This window comes from Neodiprion virginianus, chromosome 6, assembly GCF_021901495.1.
Source record: "Neodiprion virginianus isolate iyNeoVirg1 chromosome 6, iyNeoVirg1.1, whole genome shotgun sequence".
Lineage (NCBI taxonomy): Eukaryota > Metazoa > Arthropoda > Insecta > Hymenoptera > Diprionidae > Neodiprion > Neodiprion virginianus.
This window is the reverse complement of record NC_060882.1, coordinates 20,809,356-20,830,456: the sequence shown is the minus strand read 5'-3', so window position 1 is coordinate 20,830,456 and position 21,101 is coordinate 20,809,356. Positions and strand designations below refer to the sequence as shown.

Sequence of the window (21,101 nt, the reverse complement as noted above, 5' to 3'; positions counted from 1 at the left end):
TGAAAGCGGTCGGTAATCAACTAGCCAAGAAAGCTCGTTTCAATTTGGGATATAACCTCCACAGAGGAAGGAAATCATCGACCGTCACGCGTCAAATACTCGCTGTGAGTATGAAAGAATACTTTGCGATTTTTAGGTCGTAGAAATTTTGTATTGATCCATGTTGTATGAAATATATACGTATAGGTCTTAATTGTGTGCATTGTATCAGAAGTAAGCGAGTATGCAGTCGTTTTGGAGTAATTAGTCTGGTTCATGAATTCTATTTCAATAGCATTAAAGAGGAATTTGCGACGTATAAAATTGATACAATGTGCAGCATGGATCGAGAGTAGACTGCGCAAGGCATGATTGCAGAGTTGATTTAATTCCCTTGCGTATGAAAACTAACTTCATTCATCTACCGAACCGTGAAATGGAATAAATAAGGCTCTTGAACACCGGAAGCGGTGATCATATGGGACAAAAGCGAAGCGACGCAGCAGGATCTGGATTCAAAAATCTTTCAGGAGAAACGGAAGCTGTCTGAACGGTTTTAATGACGTTCGATGCACGCAGTTTTATACTCCGGTTGAAAACACCGAGTGAAATGCAGTTAGGCTGCGATATTCATGAGCGAAGAAGGGTTGGAAGCGGGGAATTTAAATCCGTCGACGCAATTGTGAGAGTGCAGCTACGCGATGCGAACACAAATATCCTGCAGCTCCCTAATTCTTATCACTTGAAAAGCTTTGATAAATTAGCATATATACGTCCGTCGCCGAGTTAAATCTCATTTCAGGGGGTGCCGGTAACCTTAAATCGTCCATTGACCCACAATTAAAATGATAAAAGCTAAGCGGCGGGAAATTTGAATGACAACTGCGGCGCGTGCGGCGGCCACCGAATTTGATTTTTTATTTCTTTTCGTCAGGGGGGGAAGGGGGGGAGGGTGGATGACGTGTGAATCAAACGTGACCCAGGTGGCCCGAAACAACCGGCCAAATGTTTGGAACATACACGAAATTACGAATCCTCGCAGCGGGAGCCGTTCGGGGGCCGCTAAGCCGTCCCGACGCTGCGGCGTCACGAGGCTCCTTCCTATTTATTAAGGGCTTGATACAATCGTAATCCGAATTTATTATCCCACCTTTAAAATAGTCCATTGAAGTGACCGGTCGTTGCGGGGTAATAGTGACGCTCGCCTACCAGGCACGTTTCAAATGAATATAACCGAACCGTTTTGGCGGACGCAAGCCGCGGGGACTCATCTCGGTTCGTGACGCCTCCAATGGGGAATGGATGAGCAAAAAATTGAAACCGTTTCACCCACCAAGGCCCATTCTATGACACCCGCAACGAGGGACCACGATGAGTGAAGGCCTGTCGCAACCTCATGCCAGATTTCGGTTTTCGCGCCGGAAGAATTCAATTTGAATCAGGCTGTGTTTTCGATGGTTGACAAAGGACCCAATTCCATACAAATTTTCGATAGGTACGCATATGTGTATATATGTATATATGTATGTACGTGAACAGGCAGGCCATCTGAGTGGAATGCATGACTATCTGGTGATTTAATGTGAACCGAGGTTAGTAATAGAGTGTTTCCGTTCTCGAATTGAATATCGCTATCGCAGAACCGGTATATCCTGAAAGCCTGGGATACTCGGTGCGAGTAATTGTCATCGAATTAATTAGGTAAGCCGACAAATTAAATGGGATAAATTGTTGCCCTGATAAGGTGGAGTGGAGGTCGTTTGTCTCGGGGACAAGTTTTGGTCGGTACGGTACATTTTTAATTCGTTGTTCACAATATCCCTGCGAGTTCGTGTGTGCGTGCGTTTCTTTCTTTTTTTTTTTTTGTCACGGCTATATAAGGACAAGAATTTCAATTAAATTAGATAACCCATCTTTGAAATGGGCTGAAAAAAGAGACAATTCGTCTCCTTCCTTTTTCTCCGTCGTACTCCACCTTTTGTGGAACGGGAGCACGGCTGTAGCTTCTCCCTGAGAATCGAATGGTCCACGCGTATAGCTGTATCCTTAAAAATCCAGTTAAGATTTCGAAAGTCACGAGGAAAAAGAATTAACGAAAATAGAGGCAAAGGTATTCCGTTACTCATAACCGAATTTCCGGGAGAGCAGAGAGTATGTGGGTAATTACCGATAAATTATAGACACGTGTCCGTAAATTTTCCTCCGCAAGTGGAAATTTTTAATTTCAGGGAAAAGATCGAGTGTCAGCTGGCCGTGTCGTATGGTAGTAGATGCGGAGGCACGACGTCATCCAGTCTCCTGCCTATTGTTGGTTTAGGTTGTAGACACGCTGCAGAGGCTGGAGTAATCCACCCACATTTCGGTTATTCCTTTACCCAAATGACGAAATTAAACCCGCATGAAACAGCTGCGGAGGAAATGAAGCTAACGGTAAATAACGAAGCGCGATAAGCGGCGATGAAGAACCAACAGGTATCTCCTCGCCGGCTCGTAATCCCCGTTCAAATATGTCTCTGCACGGTATCTCGCATTATTAACAAGTTGCACAAACTCGCGCACGGGTTCCCCGCATCAAACGCATAATCCATCCCTGTAAAAGGATCTGCGTGCATATCAGGCGGGTGTAACTTGAGAAGCCCCAGGCGCAGCCGAGGTCCTTTAAGCGTCCTAAATAATCCTCATTACAAGTTGAAACATTCTCGGTCCCTTGTACGACCGGCCTCTCCGCTCAGATAACTCCTCGCCACACTCAGACGAGTTTATAGGCAGGCTCTTTCTTTATTTTAGCTAACGGACTTTACATCCACGTCGTACTTGTGCCGCCGTCTTGCGATTACGGGAAACAAAACACTCTTGTCCGTTTTAGTGGTCCTCGAGTGGCTTGACAAGTGAATTTTGGATCCCGGACCTTCCAAGAGGTCTTCGACTCGACTTTGGGTCGGACTCTAAACCATTAGGACCTTGGAGATTCGGCGGTAAAAGGCCGCCGCGTATCGAGTCGGCAAATCGCAGGCTTGCGCCGTAGGCTACCTGAAATAACACGGATACCTGCCATCCAGTCGTGGAGAAGCGGTGTAAGCGGGTAAAGCCGATGCCTGCGTCGGTGGTGAACTTATTATCAGATCTACCAAATAGAGTTTTAGATTAGATTTAACCGCGACCACTTTCTTAATACGAGAAAACCGCTCCGCCTTGCCGCTCCTCTCGACGACCGGCGTAAAGACTTTTTAATGCATTCCGCGTTAAAACTTACTCGAAACTTTTCAAACGAGTTACGAAACTCTCGAGTTTCCAACTTGTTTATTTTCTCCTTTTTTTCACCGTTTCGTTTCTCCCTCTTTCTCTATTTCTGCTGCCTCGCTGCACGCGGATCCTTTGCATCTTTTGCATCTAATTGTTCCTTGTACCTCTGATCGTTAACCGCAATAGGTACGAGACAATTTTCACTTGCCGTTACCGAGGAACTGTTTCCGAATCGCTTTACCAGCAACAACGAGGAAAAAGCCACAAGAAGTAACATAAAATACACGGAAATTGAAGGCATTCTTTCTCGAGAATAACCCTAATGGTCGGGTATTCGAAAGCGTTTCTTGTTTAACCCAAAAACGAGGGTGACAAAGGAGTAGAAAAGAGAGATTAAGAGAGAGAGGGAGAGAGAGAGAGAGAGAGGGTAAAAATACGAACAATAAAATCAGGGTGGGCTGCCCATTGTTGGCCGAAATATGGTTCGTGTCATTCGGCTAATTGAATACAGGTTTTTTTATTTTTTTTTTTTTTTTTATCGGACAAGTGAGACGGCGTTGTCCCGTCACGGTTTTCTATTTTATTTCACGTACACATATAAGTTCGGCCACGCTGTTTTAGGAACGCGACATGCGCTGACAGACGCGACACGTTGTCACGCTTTTTTCCCCCCGCTTGTTTTTACACTTCTTTTCCGAGAGCGTGCTGCACCGGAATCCGCAGGATATCTTTTAAAACCAAACAGCTGTTTTTTACCCAACTGTTTTCCCTACTTCTCTCGTCTTGGTTGCCCGTTTCCTTCACACAGCCCAGCCTCGTGCCCCAAACGAAACAAATTTGTCCTCGTACAAATTTTTTCCACACCCTTTTTTTTTTCCACTACTGAAGTGAACGATTGTTATCGTCACTCGTGTACATGTACGTATACATGTAAACTTACAGTCGATGCGACGCCTATAGGCAGGTGAAAGATAAACAAACGTCGAGTGTAACCCGAATTTCCTTGAATTTGGATGGAAATGTATAGATGAAACATGACCCCGGTAAATCAACGTTTTCCACGGACTTTGATTCGACAAAGTTTAGCTCGCAAACTCGATTTCCCTAACCGAGACGCCTCGTGTGTGCTTCGTTAAACGTGCGGTGTAACAATTCAGTTGTGCAACTACGGTATCCTGCAACAGGGTTTCAGATCCGTAACTCTGACGCGTAGTTCAAATTTAAATCCGGCACTAATTACAGCTGACACATGGCCAGGTAACGTATTGCCTTCGCGGTAAACACACTCATGCATAGAAATAACAACCTCCGTCCGCATAACTTGCACAATGATTCTAGGAAGCCATTGTATAAACTGTTGGCATTACCTTTATCAATGCTCACACATACGCGCGTTTAACGCAGAGCCGATACACGCAGCTTCGTGAATTCACGTTGTAAACAGACACACACACACACACACACACACGCACATCTGTATACAAACAAATAATTGCGGGCGGAGAAGGCAGATAAGGCTTAGTTTGATACAATTTCTGAATCATACCGCGACGGTCGGCATCGCGTTGATTTCATCGACATCGTCGGAGCTTGGCAAAAAAATATGAGTAGGCGGTGTTTCCCTGTATCTGATCAGTGTTCGTGTAAAAATGTACGTATACAACGCACGTTTATTTTCACAATGAAAGACCGTTCACCCCTTCGCTTTGCTCCGGATCGGTTCGCACAGCCTGCAACCCCAACTAGGGTATTACTATAAGGGTAGTAGGATCGCCTCCGGTGAAAATGTTTAAATCAGACTGTCCGTTGACGGGCAAAGGGCACCCTCCTCTGCTACGTGCAATTATAACTTTCATCACATTCAGTCAGATTGACTGGATAGGAGCGAAAAAATAGCGCTCTTGCGCTGTAGGCAAAGCGCGATGCTGAACGGGGCTGTGGAAAGGAGAAAAGGGGGAGGACGTCTCCATTGTCAGAAAACGAGATCTGGGAGATATTTTTTACCCTCTTTGCTTTTTCCTCTTTTTTGCTCCGCGGCAAGTAAGAAGATCGCGGAACGACTTTTCCGGCTCTCGCGTATACCGGGGGTTTAAAATTAAACGCTTTTCTCGCCTCTCGCGAAATCGCTTTGCTCAATCTTATATATACACATATATATCTATATATACATGAAACCATGGCTTTGCAGGTTATATATCGTTTACCGTATATCCGTATAAACCAAAGCTCAGTTAATTATCCACCAAGAGCTTGAATCTATCATGTTTGGATTTTACACACACCGAAGACGTGATCCCGAGCTTTGCGGGATAAAGAGATATATCGATAATCGCAGAACCCGGCTTTTCGTGAATGTTGGCAAACTGTTTCAAGCCTGTCATTCAATAAAGTAAAGTCTGTCCCATGAGTTTAACACTGTAGACTTCGCCTGCAGACCAGAAATAAAACGTCATTGGGCGAGAAGAACAAAATCGATTCTTTTTTTAAAAACTATTTTACTGGCTTGTCATTACATTACTACGCAGTTGTGTATTTTTAAATTGAAAATATCACAGGTTCGAAAGTTTCATTTCACTTTTGGAACGTAATACTACGATTCCTGATTTCTTGTCAGAATAACAATCTTGAAAAAATTCGACAAGATCTATTTTGTTCTCAAATAAAAATTTCCTGCGTGCAATGATTTTCATCCAAAAAATTAATCGGACATTGCAAAAGTAATTGAAAGTATTCGTTTTACATCTATTGTGAATCGGGAATACTCAAACTTTCACCGAATTTCTGTTCCAAATAATCTAACGATAAGCTGTCCGTTCGAAAATCAGGATTCTAAATAGTCTAGGAAAATTGTACACGAAACATCTCTACCGATTGACCAAACGTCGTTCCAATTAATTTTCAAAATTCGAAGAAAAACATTTTTCGCGTACAAAAATCCTCGCAATGAATTTCGGAGCGACAAAACGTCTTTTCAAATGTCACGTAGACGTCCTGTTTTGGCGTGAAATTTTTTTCGCAACGACAAATCCGCAAGAGGTTTAAATTTTGCTATTACGGATAGTGAAAAAGGGGGTGGACCAATAACGAGAGCCGCAAGTCTTGCAGCAGCAACCCTACGCGAGGGGTGCAGAGTGTACAGTGGCTCCGCCGGGACGAACGTCAGCGAGCGGAAGTGGGGAAGAGAGCCGCGCAATCTCTACTTCTGATTGGTCGCGGTAGTTGTTCGTGCCACGAGCCGTTCAGCAGTTGAGCGCGAGTCTCCGAAGAGTTCGGTCGCACTTCGTTTGGACCATCTCAGAATCACCGTGGTCGACAAAAGTTGCCCGAGCAGCAGTGACGATCCGATAATTTCGAATACATTCGAATAATAGTCGAGATTTTTCGCGGAGCGATCGGATCGGATCATCGTAGTGCGGTTGCGTAGCGAATTTCGTAATAAGGAGTAAATGGTAAATCGATTTTACAGCCGAGTGTTTTTTACGCGATAATTTACACGGCTTGATATTACGACGCGTATGTAACATGTGGTTTATGTTGTGATTGTGTTTTCGGTAAAAGTGCGCGTGCGGAGTTTTTATTTCTTTCTTTGACTCTTCGACGTAATTTCGTTTGTTCGGATATTTCGTTTACCGTTCGTCGTAGTTGTCAGGACTTATCTGGGTAAATACTTGCCGTACGTTTATGCGATCGTTTTGTTCGTCGCCGATATTTGTCGACCGCTGCACTGCAAGATCGAATGGTAAGTTTGAACCTAAAGATATTTTACGAGCGTATTTTCTATACAGTGTTAAGTCCTTTGGAACTTTCATTTCTTGTACCACTCAGCGGGTATTCAAATCACCCGCGCTCCTTGTTCTGGAACCGGGTTTTCCGATGGCACTCTGCGAGCCCGCGAGTTTCTCTAGAGTTTTCGAAAAACTGTTACGAAGGTATGTTCAATGGAAGCGCGCATCCGAGCCTTCGACAAATTTACTATTCAAATATCTCTCTCGTATTAAATCACTGCCTACTCGCACAGCGAGAAAAGTGTAAGATCTCCGAAACTCCCGATTGAAAGGAGGATCGGCGGCTTCGAAACTCGTCGAAAACTCGGTTTCGCAACGTCTGTGCTAACGATGACGATTACGATATCGAAATAGGCGGGATGAATCCTTTTTTTTTTTTCTTTCTACTTCGTACGAATCGTAAATTCGTTGAAACTGAATCGCTAATTGCATCTGCAGGTTTCGTGACTCTGTAAGGATATTCGAATGTAAAGGGGCGGCAGTATCGCGGGTTGCTTGCCTTCCGAGTCGCTTTCCTTCCCACCTCCTTGGTTTTAATCTATGCAAATTTGGCGATAAGAATGCAAAACCTTAGGGCAAAAGCGTCGCGGTCGAATCGCCCTCGCACTAAAAAATTTGAATAATACGGTGTCCCGAGTTATTGGTATTAATCGCTTATTGTTGAGATTGATAAGATCGGCTCGCGTGCGTTTCTCGAAGTAACAATTAGGCCCGTGACGTTTTTAAAATGGCGGTTGGAGAGAAGGAGAGAGGATCGCGATTTTCGCGACCGCGTTACGCAATAATTCGCGTCCGCAGGTTCGATCCGCGCCATTCATTCTCCTCCATTCATCGCCGCACGCATTATCATTCCGCGTTTTTTACTCCGCGCGAGGTACGACTTCGCCGGCGGAGAAGTAAAAAGCAAAAGGAGCAAGTCGAGAATGGAAGGAGAATGAACGGCGAGGAGGAATGTAAGCGAGGCTGAGGGAACGGGAACGAGAGGAACAAGAACTCCGGGATCGTGGCAGCGAGACTCCGGTTTACGAGTCGTGATGCAGCCGCACGGCTCTTCGATTCCGAATGGCTCTTATTATGCGCGATCCTTTTCTTTCAATACGGCCTCTCGCGGTTCCTTTTTTCGCGATTTTAGCGCTTATTCGCGGGTCGCGTGTTTCCGCAATTATAACGCAGACACCGCATCGCACCGAAGTTAGTAACGTTATCGTAACGATTCGCGCTGAGGAGGAACCGTCGATATTTCGGGATTTTGGAACTGTCTGAAACTCAGTAAGCCGTAATAAAGTAAAACAAGTTCATACTTCGAAATCTTAGTTCTTTAAACATGATTGTAAAATTAAGGAAACAGCGACTTTTTCCACAATGTTTCGTTGCGATAATGTTACTAACTTCAACCACGTAATTACCGCACCCTGCGAAACGTATAATCTGCGGGTCCAGAGAGACCTGAAGCAAAAGCTACATGCGGAGAGATTGGCGAAGGGTGAGAGAGACTCGCGAATTCTTCTTCGTCGCGGAACCTGCTCAACCGCTCCGACTGCACGTGCACGCTTTTTCCGCGTGCTTCAAAAAGAAAATGTTACGGCTTATCGAGAAAATTCATTCCCGATTATACCTGCAATCGCGATCAATATTGTGCCCGGAAATTTTATGCACGGAAAATAATAATTGATACTTGAAAAATCGTGCACAAGTCAGGCTACTCCGATGTCGAATTTTTGGAAAAAATTTAAGATTTTATCACAGTTTCAGTAAGATACTCAACGCTTAACCGAGTATGCTCAACTATTAGTTACAAGTGAAAGTTTGAAGCATATCGAGCAGATTACTAAGCACTTTGAAATAAATAAACTGTAATTTACTATGGTTAATTACATTTCGTCGTCCATTATTTCAACGTCACAGACTCGAGAGGTGTATATTCGAATAAAAACAATTTCGGATGAGCAAACCCCGGCATAGTCAGGGAATTGGACGATCCAAAATTAGTGACAACCGCGTCAGCGTTATCCTCCCGATTCTCCTCTGGTAGCCATAATAATTATTCCTCGAGTGATAGCGAGCTTGAGAGGCACGCTGCATAAGTGCGCGACTACCGCGGCACATACGAGGGCTTTTAGGCAGCCGTGTGGAAGCGCGATTACTGATTAGAGTTTAGGAGCAGGTTTATTCTTGAGAGTAAATAAGTTAACGAGTATGTTTATACTCGCGTCAAGTTCTCCCAAGTACGCGCAATGCGCTTGCCTACCTCTACGGACTTTGGAGGGTCAGGCAGCGTTCGTTGTAAGTGTTGCGTTTCGAATCGAGATGCCGATCCCCGGGCCCCAATTCAACCCGGACGGCACTCTCACGTCAAGTTTTCTTCTTCCTCTCGACTCGGAGTCCAATTGGTCGTTTGGACGAAAGTTACGTGCGCGTATCGCTCTCTCTATCTCTCTTTCTCTCTCTCGGACCCGTCGCGTCGCAATGTGCGCCCAAAATTACCCGCAACAAGATTTATCTCATTTAAATGAGGATGTGTACTATCCATAGGGCTAGATCCGACGTTGTCGCCTCTTTAAACTTTAGAGAGAGTGAGAGAGAGAGTGAAAGAGAACCACGTAACTGCGACGTGAACTGCGCTTGAAAGCTACGAGTGCAATGAAGCGTTTATGCAGCTCGTTGCACGATGCTCTCACAATCAGCTGTGTTGGATATCCAACGCTTACATAACCTAGCCGTTTATTGTTTACTTGGTAAAATAACCCCACCGACATTTTTACGACTCGAAATTACCCTGGACCGATTAACGTTTCTTACGACAAGATATTGCTGTCGTATATTATATAGGTATACATATGTGTGTGTATATTTGTACGATAATTTAGCTGATGGATGTTGGTGAATTGGGAGGATAAATTCTTTTAATGTAAAATTGCCGTATCTTCAGGCATTGCGAAAAATGTTTGACTCGTTTAACGTTTATACTGTGACCGCCGAAAGTCCTAGTTTTATTAAGTGCGGTATTTGAAACGGGGAAACACGTCGATTTGGCCCCTTTTTCAAACACGAGAGTTCATGTTCCCGCACCCTCGGTGTTTTATGATGAAATTCCTAATATTCATGCGATACCGTATTATACCGGCAGGAAGAGGAGAATTTTTTAGCCAGTTATGAAGGGAAGGGTTCGAGTCAATTTTGTGTCCCCCTTTCTTTCCAGTCTCGTCGTTGCAAAAGAAAAAAGAAAAAATAAATGGAGTAACAGAGTTGGAAAAACCTTCTGTATTATAAATATCTTAAATTCTTTACTTTCTAACATTACTTTTCAATAGCTGGAAAATCGCGTTAAAAAAACTCAGAATCAGTTCGGACTGTTACAGCAGAAACATGCGATTTTGGAAGGCTTTTTTTCCTGTAACTTTTTTCGGTATAACGTCGCTCAGGCGAAATCAGACGACGGATTGGTAACCAGTACAAAATAATTCCTGGAATATGCTTCGGAAATGTTTGATTAGACGCGAGCGCTATCGTCCCTTCTCATTATCCTTTCACCTTGAGCCAACAGTATCTTTGACTGAACTTAGAAGGTAATCACAGAACCGAGTTAAGCTACCAACTCGGTTAATTAACGACTGGGCAAGGGTTAAGCCTTAGGGAAATTACGACGCGAGGATAACATTTCTGCAAAAAGTTGCAAGGAAATCCCCCAATAGTCTTAGAAGAAAGAAGAAGTTAAGCCGAACGTTTCCGAATAACCTTATTTCGAACAACTTTTTCCTCAGAATTTTATTTTTCACGTCATTTTATTTTACTTTTCTTATTAAAAAAAAAAAAAAATTGTTCGCCCCAGACGGAAAACGACTTTCGTCCCATATTCTCGACGCGGTGGCGAGCGGGGTTGGGGGCGAGTTATTTGCCATAAAATTCCGTAAGAATCGGTATAAGTGACTCGGGTTTGACGCGTTTATGGGAGGGTGATTTGAATTTTAGATTTTCATGGATCATATGTATATTAGTAATTCCTGACAAATGATCGTTTTCGGGTGTATCTCGGAGCCTCTGATGTGCGTGTGCCTGCCTGAACATAGAGAGAAAGTGCGTCTCGGGAGAGGGTAGTTTGATTTATGGCTCGTATTTCAGACAGACACAGTCGCTTATATCTTAAAAGAAAATCTAGAAGTCGCTCTTTTGTCGGAACATAAGAGCTGTACGATGGCGAGATTGAATGATACCAAAAGAAGAAGAAGAAGAAGACGAAGAGAGTGAAGATTGCGGAAAAGTTTTCAGCCTCGTTCACCTGTCGTTAAAATCATTCCGGATGTAAGCTCGCCCCTCAGGAATGACAAATTCAGTAGTCCACTAAATCGCTCGTCAACTTATTAAACCTCGATATACGCAAATGAAAGAGAAAATTGTCCCTCCGCTGCGGACGGCGGATAAAGAAAATTGAAAATTGCTTCTTCACCGTTTCGCGGAACGGCGAACAAGATAAAACAATTAGGCGTTTTCACCCCTGCAGCCGGAGGACTCGAGGTACTACCCTCAAGGTATGCGAGCGTCCCCGTACCCGGGTATAAAAAGAGGGAGAGTGTATACTCCCCCAACCTTGGCGGGAACATTACGCGCACCCCCGAGGGAGGCTGCAGGGAGTGAATTTTATGGCCTCCGACGTTGGAGGGCGCGGATAGTTTATGTGGGAAGAAGGGGGCGCGTGGCACCTTACTTTTAGAGGAGCCGGATCGGCGAACAGGTGGAATTTGATATTGGTCTTGCATGGCATCGACCCGTGTAATAACGCCGCTGCATGTCGATTCGATGAAGAAATATGGAAATACTCCGCTCGCGACGTTCCTCAGATAGACACGACGGGAACCCCGGAATATACCTTACACACATACATATATTACATATCTACGTGCCTTTGGGTGTATGTGTATATATATGTAATATATATATTATACATATACCTGAGACCTAACCGTTTCATAAATTGAAATTTAAGACTTTTGTGCCGGATGAATTGCATGAATTATTCAAGGATCCCGTGTATATACGTATATACGTAATATACGTATTTCAAGCCCTTACGAATTACAAACGTACTCTGTCAGTCTCTGTTTCGCTGCACCAATCGTTTGGGAGAAAAAAATACTTCGATCACGCCTGTTATCGGACGGTTAACGACTTATTCCCAGAATATTAACATCGTTATCTGTAATGTCGCGGCTTTGGGTTACACGGACGAAACTGGAAAATATTTTCTACTTTAACGTCTGTATTAATCCCACCGGCGTGACTGTGTCAACGGTGCATATTGAAAATCTAATTCACGCTCGTTTAATTTCTCTGTTTTATTGAACTTATAGGTATAATAGTGAAACAAGCGCGAAACTCGGTACTCAGTTTCAGTTTCGATACGGAAATCCTTCCCAACTTTTGTACAATATAGTTTAGTGTAGGTATACGTATACATACGTATGTATATTCGATGGTTCGTTGTTAATCCTGTCCGACGGCAGCAGTTTGCTCTGCTATTTGTCCGTACATTAAATTTGTATTTGAGCTTTGTAAATATCGTCTCGAACTGCTAATTGAACGTTCGAAACGGCCAGCTGCCAGACGTAATAACGCGAACCCAGTTCCGATCGGTGTACAGCATAAAACCGAAATTGGAATTGGCTTTTTCTCTTCTCTAGTCTGTAACCGAGCGGGTATTGCGTTTCACCGACAACAAGTGATTCAGAACAAAGTCTAGAGGTTTAAAATCTCTACGAGGGCTTAAATTCGAGTGGTGAAAATTTCTCCGACGTTTGAACAAAGATTGAAAAACTATGGGACCCCGAGTTATTTGAGCTAATCAGCACCGATCCGTCCAATCTAATGTCTCGGAGAATATTGGCGAACGGTGCAGTTTCAAAATCGCTCTACGGACGGAATCTTAGTCAGCAACGATCGGCTAAAGGCGAGATTCGCGACCTAAATTTTAAAAGGTAGTGCAGGGTTAGCTGATTTTTCCCAGAAAATCAGCGTTCCGAATTCAGGACATGATGCTGCAGGATCGACGAGGTCAGGAGCGAGCTTGCGGTCGGTGCATGTGGCGCATCTCCAACACGGACTCACGCCCACCCACGTATCCTGGCGATATCGCGAACCCCATTTTTCCCAGCATCGATGCACCGGGATAAACGCCATTTGACGAGACGACGCTGCCGCTCCATCCGGCGAGAGAATCGGAATAAAAATGAGAGAGAAGATGGGGGGAGGAGAATATGGATCAACGGGCATTGCGGCAGCTTTCATGGCCTACCTGGAGCGACGCGGGGTTTCGCTCGCCGAGTCCGAAGATGAGACGGGAGATAAAATCGGGCGTGCATTTATCATAATTCAGTCGAGAATCGCCATTTTTCTTTGATGCACCTTTGCTCGTACGTTACGTCGGGCTACGCGCTCCCTGAACGGAATAAAGAACCCCGGGTATAAGAGACTCGTGCCCGATCGTTATCGGGCAGAAAAACATGTCTCTGCATCGTCGACGCGTACGTGTCGTGCCTCGGACAACGTCAGGAGGACCCGGTTTTACCACTCGACGAGGAGACGACTCGCGGACGCATGGCGAACGGACCTGGTCGTCGTCGAGGGACTTCCTCTTTCCTTAAACTACATACCGCGGAAAGACGAACGTCGTTTATTTATCCAGGTGCGCTTTGCTTTGCGGTTCCGACGAACAGCCTCGATCTCGGGCTCGATTACTTTGCTTCGCAAATATTTTATATCGATACTCTTTAACTTCCCGTTTCTCTGTTTTCAGTGAAAAAAGAAAGTCATTGTCATCGCACGGAAAATTAAAAGTTGAGTTTTTACTAGATTTCCATGGTTTTAAAGTTTAGAGAATCACCTTCGATCATTTTCACGTGAACGTTTACGTGTTTGTATATGTGTGATCGATTTTTTTGACCGACGATATCTCGAGAACGAGTGGCCGGATTTCAATGATTCTGGTCTGAATCGAAGCGGCTTTGGCTCTCGTAATAAATGTAATAAAAAGTAGGGCCATTTCACTCATCGACCTTGTTAAGTCTGCAGGTAAAATTGATAATTGTACCCGCGGCTAAAAAGAGAAAAACGTTCGCTTCTGAAAAGCGAAGAACGAAATAGTCGATCCATACCGATTATTGTATACTATCGACGTTGCAACAGCTCTGCGAATCACTGCAGCGACAACACGAGGAAAGAGATAAACCTCGCGAATTCCTTCGAGGAATAAATACAAGCGTGAAACGATTCACAGGCCGGGAGTATGATTCATGAGTTGGGGGAACCGCGTTATATGTATACTGCTTATCGGTGTCGAGGTACGGATAAACCTGCGGAGGCGATAAGTTGAGATTAAGACTGCGTGTATTATACTACATAAATCTGCACGGCCAGCTCTTCTTCCTTGAAAGTTTAACGAATAGCGGGAAGCGAGAGATTCCAACGTTAATATGACTCTAGTAATACACTGTGTCACGGATTTGTTTTTAAGAGGGTTTGTATTTTATCACCTTGGGTATTATTGTAGCGGTAACGATGGCCACTGACGATAAGCTAAAAATAATGGACGCATTGATTAATCGAGTCGATTAAATCGGTAAAAATGAAACGATCATTTGATTGTTTTGTATTTTTTTGAAACGGTGCATATGAAATTAAAATTTCGTAAATTTCAGTCTGTAGTCTTAATAGCGGAAAAGTTTTTTGATGATTTACAGTTTCGTTGAAAAGATTTTTCAATTTCAGGTGAAAATATTCATTAATCTTTCAATTATTGTATCAAACAGGTGCTTAGTAAGTAAGACAATGATAATAATTTATACTTCAATCACATAAATTGATATTGTATCGCGTCGCTCATGGAAGTAAAAAACAAAAATCGATTGCGAGGAAAAACAATCGGGTCGGTCGATTAATCGAGTTTAAAAAATAGTCTATTATACTCGATTTAATCGATTATTTTTGGTCATTCTTATGCGGTATATATATACATATATATTCGATCAATTTTTTCCCGACGTTCCGTGTGAGTTGTGTCGCCGAGAATTCTGGCGAGCATTTCACAATCAACTCCTTGATTACTCACTCACACCTACTCGCTTCCTCTTCCACCTTTCTTACCCCCCCCCCCCCCTGGCGCGATCTCTGATTGTCTCCGGGGATTGTTTCTGAGAAACTGGAAAGGATCTCCGGCGGCATCCGCGTCCCTCGGGACTCGCGGGTGACTCGAGGTTGACACGGCGAGGCGATGTCAAGGCTGAAGGCAAAAACGGTACTCGGGGACCGCGTGAAACATAAAGAACTCGAGCAATAAGACTCGTCGTCTCGCTGAAAGACCGAGGAGGTGTAAGAACCTTATAGATTTATCATTAGCGGCCGTCGGAGAAGTGGAAAGAGTTTATTAACTCGCTTGGAAAAGAAATCTATTGATGAAAAAAAAAACAAGTACGAAGGGTGAAAGAAAACGGTAAGAAATTTTAAACCGGTGACAAAATTTCAGACTCTCGTGTACTTTTCAATTATCTACGTATACGCGTATACGATTATGTTTCCTTGCAGTGAATTTCTTACGTGACACGCGCAATGGGAAATGAAAATATCGCGGTGAAAACACGAAAGGTTTAGAAAACAATATATTTTCTTCTTTCCGATCGTACGAAATCAGCTTTAAATACTACAGATAATTATTAATTATTGACCCCGATTACCGTCATAATACGGTTGGTTGAAAATTTTTTTAAATACGTACTAATAACATTTTAAACTCACACGTTTCGTGTGTCGTTCGCGGACGGCGCAACTGGAATTAACACGTTTTAATGAAGGGTTCATAACGAATCGCGATAGGTACTAATTGGATTGAATAATTTATCCCCGATTCACTTTCTTCGGAAGACTGCAAATCTTCCGCGCGACAATTCATTTCCCCATAACGCAGGGTCGTTGGGCGTTGCAGCTCAGCACGGATCACATGAATTTTTCCTCCCCTAGCCGCAGCTCTTATTCTTACTCCGGCCTTTCCGCAACCCCTGTAAGACTCCTGCACGGACCCCGAGGCTATTAAATCTCCAGACCGAGAAAAAAGTTCTTCCGAATTCTATTTGTCTTGGTCCAGATTCCGTCGTCGACATTGCGCTGCAGCTGCACTTTGCTTTCGATGTGTCCCGTTTTTACCTCATATATCCACGTCGCTCGGACACTTCCTCCGCTTCCGGTTTCGCCAACGACGATGTCTTTCGCCTTCCCTTTTACTCCGACGTTAATCGGTCTAGACACTGCGACCCCCCCCACCTTGAGGTGTCGCGACACTTTCTACCAGCCCTTCGCCCCTCGCCAACGACTGACCGACAATGGCCAATCCTATAGCTTCGCCAAAATGGACACCGAAGATGCACTTCCATGCACTTTCCTCGTGTCCCTCGAGGAGACCGAAGATGGCTTTCACGGTCGCAAAATGGTAATGGAAAGGACCTGTTCCACTCGGCTTGGCCACTCGACCATTCGATAACGGACCGATAATATCGAGCCTTTTCCACTTTCATTACTTTAGTCCCCCGATATCGCAAATCATTCGCGCGTTGTCTGCATGCCTGTGAAAATACTGATCTGGTCTGAAAGAAGGTGGTTTTCCCAGGTAAGAGCGGTAGAAAATTATCATTTTGTTCAACATTTTGTTGCGACTAGACTAATGGACGGAACAGATTGAACCAGAACGCATTTTAATGCTATGGATTTTCAAGTTAATACACAAAAAAGATCTTCAAATTGTCTGAAAAATTGACTCCTACTCCAGAAGTCGATCGGTAAAACGCTAATCACGTTTGTAGGCGTACGAAATATCCGAAATACAAAAGCCACGACTTTTTAGAATCGTCAATATATCTTACAGGCTTCTGTGTAACGAATTTTAGATTCGAATTTTTTTTTTTGAGAAATTAATAAAAACGCTCCGGAAAGTCTATAAAAAAAACACGAAATCTGATAAAAAAAAAATAGCATCCAAGCCAAAGTTCAATTTATCAAAAAATCGATTGACGGTTCTAGAAAGTCTTGGTTTTTGTATTTCAAATATTCCGTCCGCCTACATACGTGGTTACCGTTTTTCCAATCGTTTTCTGCGAAGCTCCACTTAAGCTGACGTGCAGGAGTCACTTTTCAAGATAATTTGAAAAACCTTTGTGTTCCTTTAAGTGAAGATCCGCTGCTTCCAATTACGTTTTGATTGATTCTGTTCCTTCCATTAGTCTAGTCACAATCGTTTTAGTCACTACTCCTCTTATCTGGAAACCCTCATTGCTCGGTCGAGAGTTTTCAAACGATGTTGAAAAAGTTGTGGGACATGTTTTTCTTCCGCAAGCACTTTACGATTAATGCGAAATAGTAATTGCAATTAGCAAAAAAACAGCTGTTGCCTGTCGTGATTGTTTGAAATAATTCTTGTGCCCCGACAACGAGACGAGTTACTTGATACCTTTGTTTCCTACTGCTGGAGTGATGCCTTTCGAAGACAAACACCAAGCAATGACGCGGCTCGGTTCAGCTGTCCAATAAATGGTACCGCGAACCATTGCGGATAACACAAGCTCGCATTCCTCTCACATCGAGACAATGCTGCCGGCTGCGGGGCGAGCTTAGCTTCCCAGAAATTAAATCGTACGTGCTGCATACTCGTTACGCAGCTAACGATAAGTGTCGAATTCTTTTTTGCCACTTCATTGATTAGCTTTATAGTGTTGAAGACTCAGTGAATTGTATGAGGGTCGAACATATTTGCTTAGATCATTGAATCACGAAAAGTGGTCATTTCTAGTTGCAAATGAGTGTTGAGAATATATAAAACGTGAGGTTAACCCGTAAATTCCATACGTAAAATATCCAAAATAATCTGATTTGAGCCAAGATATATAATGAAATATCGTGAAAATCGTTAATTTACGCGGTTTCTAAAATTTCAACCTCACTCGTTGAAATTTATACCTTTCTTCATCGTGCAGTATCTCCATATTTTTCGTCTTAAATATCTGTGTCTTGAGTGAATTTTAAGCTGAAAATATAGAAAATTCAGTGAGTTGTGATTGAAATTTTGAGTAAAATGATCCATTTTCCGATATTTTGTTGTTTTATGAATTTTCATTCGAATTGAAAATTTCATTTTGGTAAAAATAAACAACTTGCCTTGAAATATAATAGTCAAAGAGTATCCTTGAATTTTTCCAAACTTTCTGATCGATATTCCCGTTTGTACGTAATGATTTTTGATTTGGGGTCTCCAGTGACCCCGGTATAACACCAGTGTTATACATAGTCGGTGTGTAGCACAAGGGTTAAACGATTTCGAACGAGTTGACTTTTCGCGTGAAAAGAATTAGGATGGCCAAGTTCTGATTCATCGTAATTCTGAATAATTCTTATTTTGGTTTCATATCGGTAAAAAATAAATCACCGAATGTGAAAAGCGTTTATTGAAAAGAACCTTAGTTCTCGGTACGGTTATTTTGATGTCCAAGAAGCATGTGCATGGAATAATTAGGAAATACCAAACCCCTGCCGTTATAACCAGCTTGAGTTATTACGTATTCACCGAGAAAATGTTGAATAATAATTAATTGGGGGACTTGTAAGCGGTGCGCTTGGAGGCGTTGTGTAAAAAGAAAAGAAGAGGAGGAAAAAATCAAGGAGCATCCTTCCTCGGAGGTGACGCAAAGCGACGAGAATTAGCACGGGGGGTTAATTGGTCTCTGCTGACCAGTTATTCCCCCGATTTTTAAGTTGAGAGTCCCTGTTCGCTGTCCCAAGACGCGCAGGTTCGCCTGCGAAACAAGTCACGACGCACAAATTAGTTTGAAACGACGCCTCGACGGATCAGCGTCGCGACGCGGAAGTTAGAAAGTGCGATGGTCGAGAAACTTGAATTTATACATGTTTAAGGCGGTTGGCTGACGAAAAATTTATAAATTCTTATCAATTTTGTTTCCTGATTGTTGGAAATTCAGCACTTGACAAAATATTATATTCAACGGCTACGAAAATCTTTTTTAATAATACGAACCCAATGACATCTTTATTTTCAGAAGAACTATTTATACATAGCCAAGGAAACTCGTTTTTTTTTTTTTCATCGTATCGGTGTCGTCGGATATTCAATTTTATCACACTGCACCGATATTGATTACAATAAAAAAATGGCAGTATTGAATCGACATAACTGGCAGGAGAAAAAAATTTATTTTAGTAACTTTGTAAGGAATAGTATTTCAGAATAACCAAGCTCGCGTAGAATGAAATCGAACGAATCTACCAGATTCTGAACCATTTTGAAGTAATTTAAAATAAAGCATCGGTATTCAAGCTTTTCCCTACAATTATAATATTTTTTATTTTTATATTTTCAAAAATATCATCGTACCTCACGAAGACAATAATCTGACAAATACTCAATGTACGTCTGCCTCCCAATAAAACTGATGTAAAGCAATAATTTTTGATGAATCAACAGCCTTTTAATCCGGAAAAAAGCACGAAAACACCTCATTCTTCAAGCTTTAAACACTTTCGATACATTCGTATATTATCAGCGATGCCGAGAGCGGTCTGCGCAACATTTCAGGTACCGATTAACTGGCGGGAAAGTTCTCTGGACAGGTATGTGAACATGAAGCAGGTATGTGGATCGATCTCGATCAGATAAATGCCTGAAACCGTAGAGTACGTAGGCATAATAATTGCCTATAGATACCAACTGCATATGCTCGTGATTAGCCTTTGGCAAAAGTGATTAAAATTTTTTTTTTTTTATCTCTATTTTGTTTTTTACCCATCTCATATCGAGTCGCTCTTATTGCAATTATCGGCGTGAATTCCCGAGTGGTAATTCGTGCATGCAGGACGGACATCGAGCCGCGGCAGCTGCGCTCGATATAATTGTACGTGACATCGAAACTCGAGCGGTCGCTTGAACTCTACGAGAGCCGACCGATACGATCGATAATTTATTAGTTTTTAATACAACTAATTGGTAATTAGTAGTTCGTTTCATCGAGGCCCTCTTCTCAATTACAGAACTGAGTCAAGAGTGTTGAAAGTTGGAACGAAGCGTCGCTCGACGTCCGAGTGTCGATAATTTATCGCAAACGGACAATATAATCCTGGAATCCTGTATTATATGCGAAAAAATTCGCGGTCTGATCCGACTTTTTGGTTCAGGTGCTACGCACCTATATTTCTCAGCATATGAAGAAAATTTCACGCCACTCGATGCACAATCAGAGCTTTCAACACATTTCACGTTCTCCTGGTTGAATTCCGTACCTGCAGATTTATCGGAGAAATATTTTCACCCCATCCAACTTTTCCCGGGTAGGTATGTAATACCCGGCTGCATGGCGACGGCCCATTCATGACTGTGGAAAATGCGCTATGCGCAGCGTTTAGGACGTTTGCGGTCGCACGTCTCTATTCCTGCAGAGTCGAGTTTCGCTTTCAGAACATGAACGAAGTTTTAAAACGGCTTCGATACTTTTTCCATTCTCTATTCTTTACATTTTTCGCTTTACTCGTTCCAAATATTTTTCATTTTCAATCAAAATTAAACTCATTAGAAGGTGTTATTTATAAAAGATTTGTCAATCTTCAATCTTGCTGCGATAATATTTGGTAATATTGTTCATCGTACACAGAAGAGCTTTTACATTGAATAGTATACTGGCTCTGGGCGTAGAACAAGAGAAAAATAAAACGAAACAAGTCGAGGAAATTTCTCGGACCTCAAATCTGATACGGCGAATTGTAAACATGGCTGCACATTTATCCGCATACGTCCAGTTTCGTAATGCTTGTGTATAATAATGACTGTATCGAGTGTAATTATTGTTTACTTACCGCAAACTTGTATCTACGCGTTGCGTAACCATTCGGTGGAAAGAGTAAGCAGACGCGAGAAATGTGAACTGGTACAAGATCGATCAGTTATAAAGCTGTTATTAGATCGCGAGGAGATCTGTAATGATTGAAAATTTATTATTCACGCATTTTTTTTTCCCACTTCTTTCGGCTCTCTTTCGAATCTATGGAATCACAGGTGCA

The 21,101-nt window shown here is 42.8% G+C and overlaps 1 protein-coding gene across 3 annotated transcripts in view; it reads left to right on the top strand.

The window, feature by feature from the left end:
• Nucleotides 1–6,469: 6,469 nt before the first annotated feature.
• Nucleotides 6,470–21,101, top strand: part of LOC124306967 (protein slit) — a 200,497-nt gene continuing 185,865 nt past the window's right edge. For all 3 annotated transcript variants that reach the window (XM_046768187.1, XM_046768190.1, XM_046768186.1), the window contains exon 1: nt 6,470–6,961. The gene's annotated coding sequence lies outside the window, so the exon portion shown is untranslated. The remainder of the gene's footprint in view (nt 6,962–21,101) is intronic.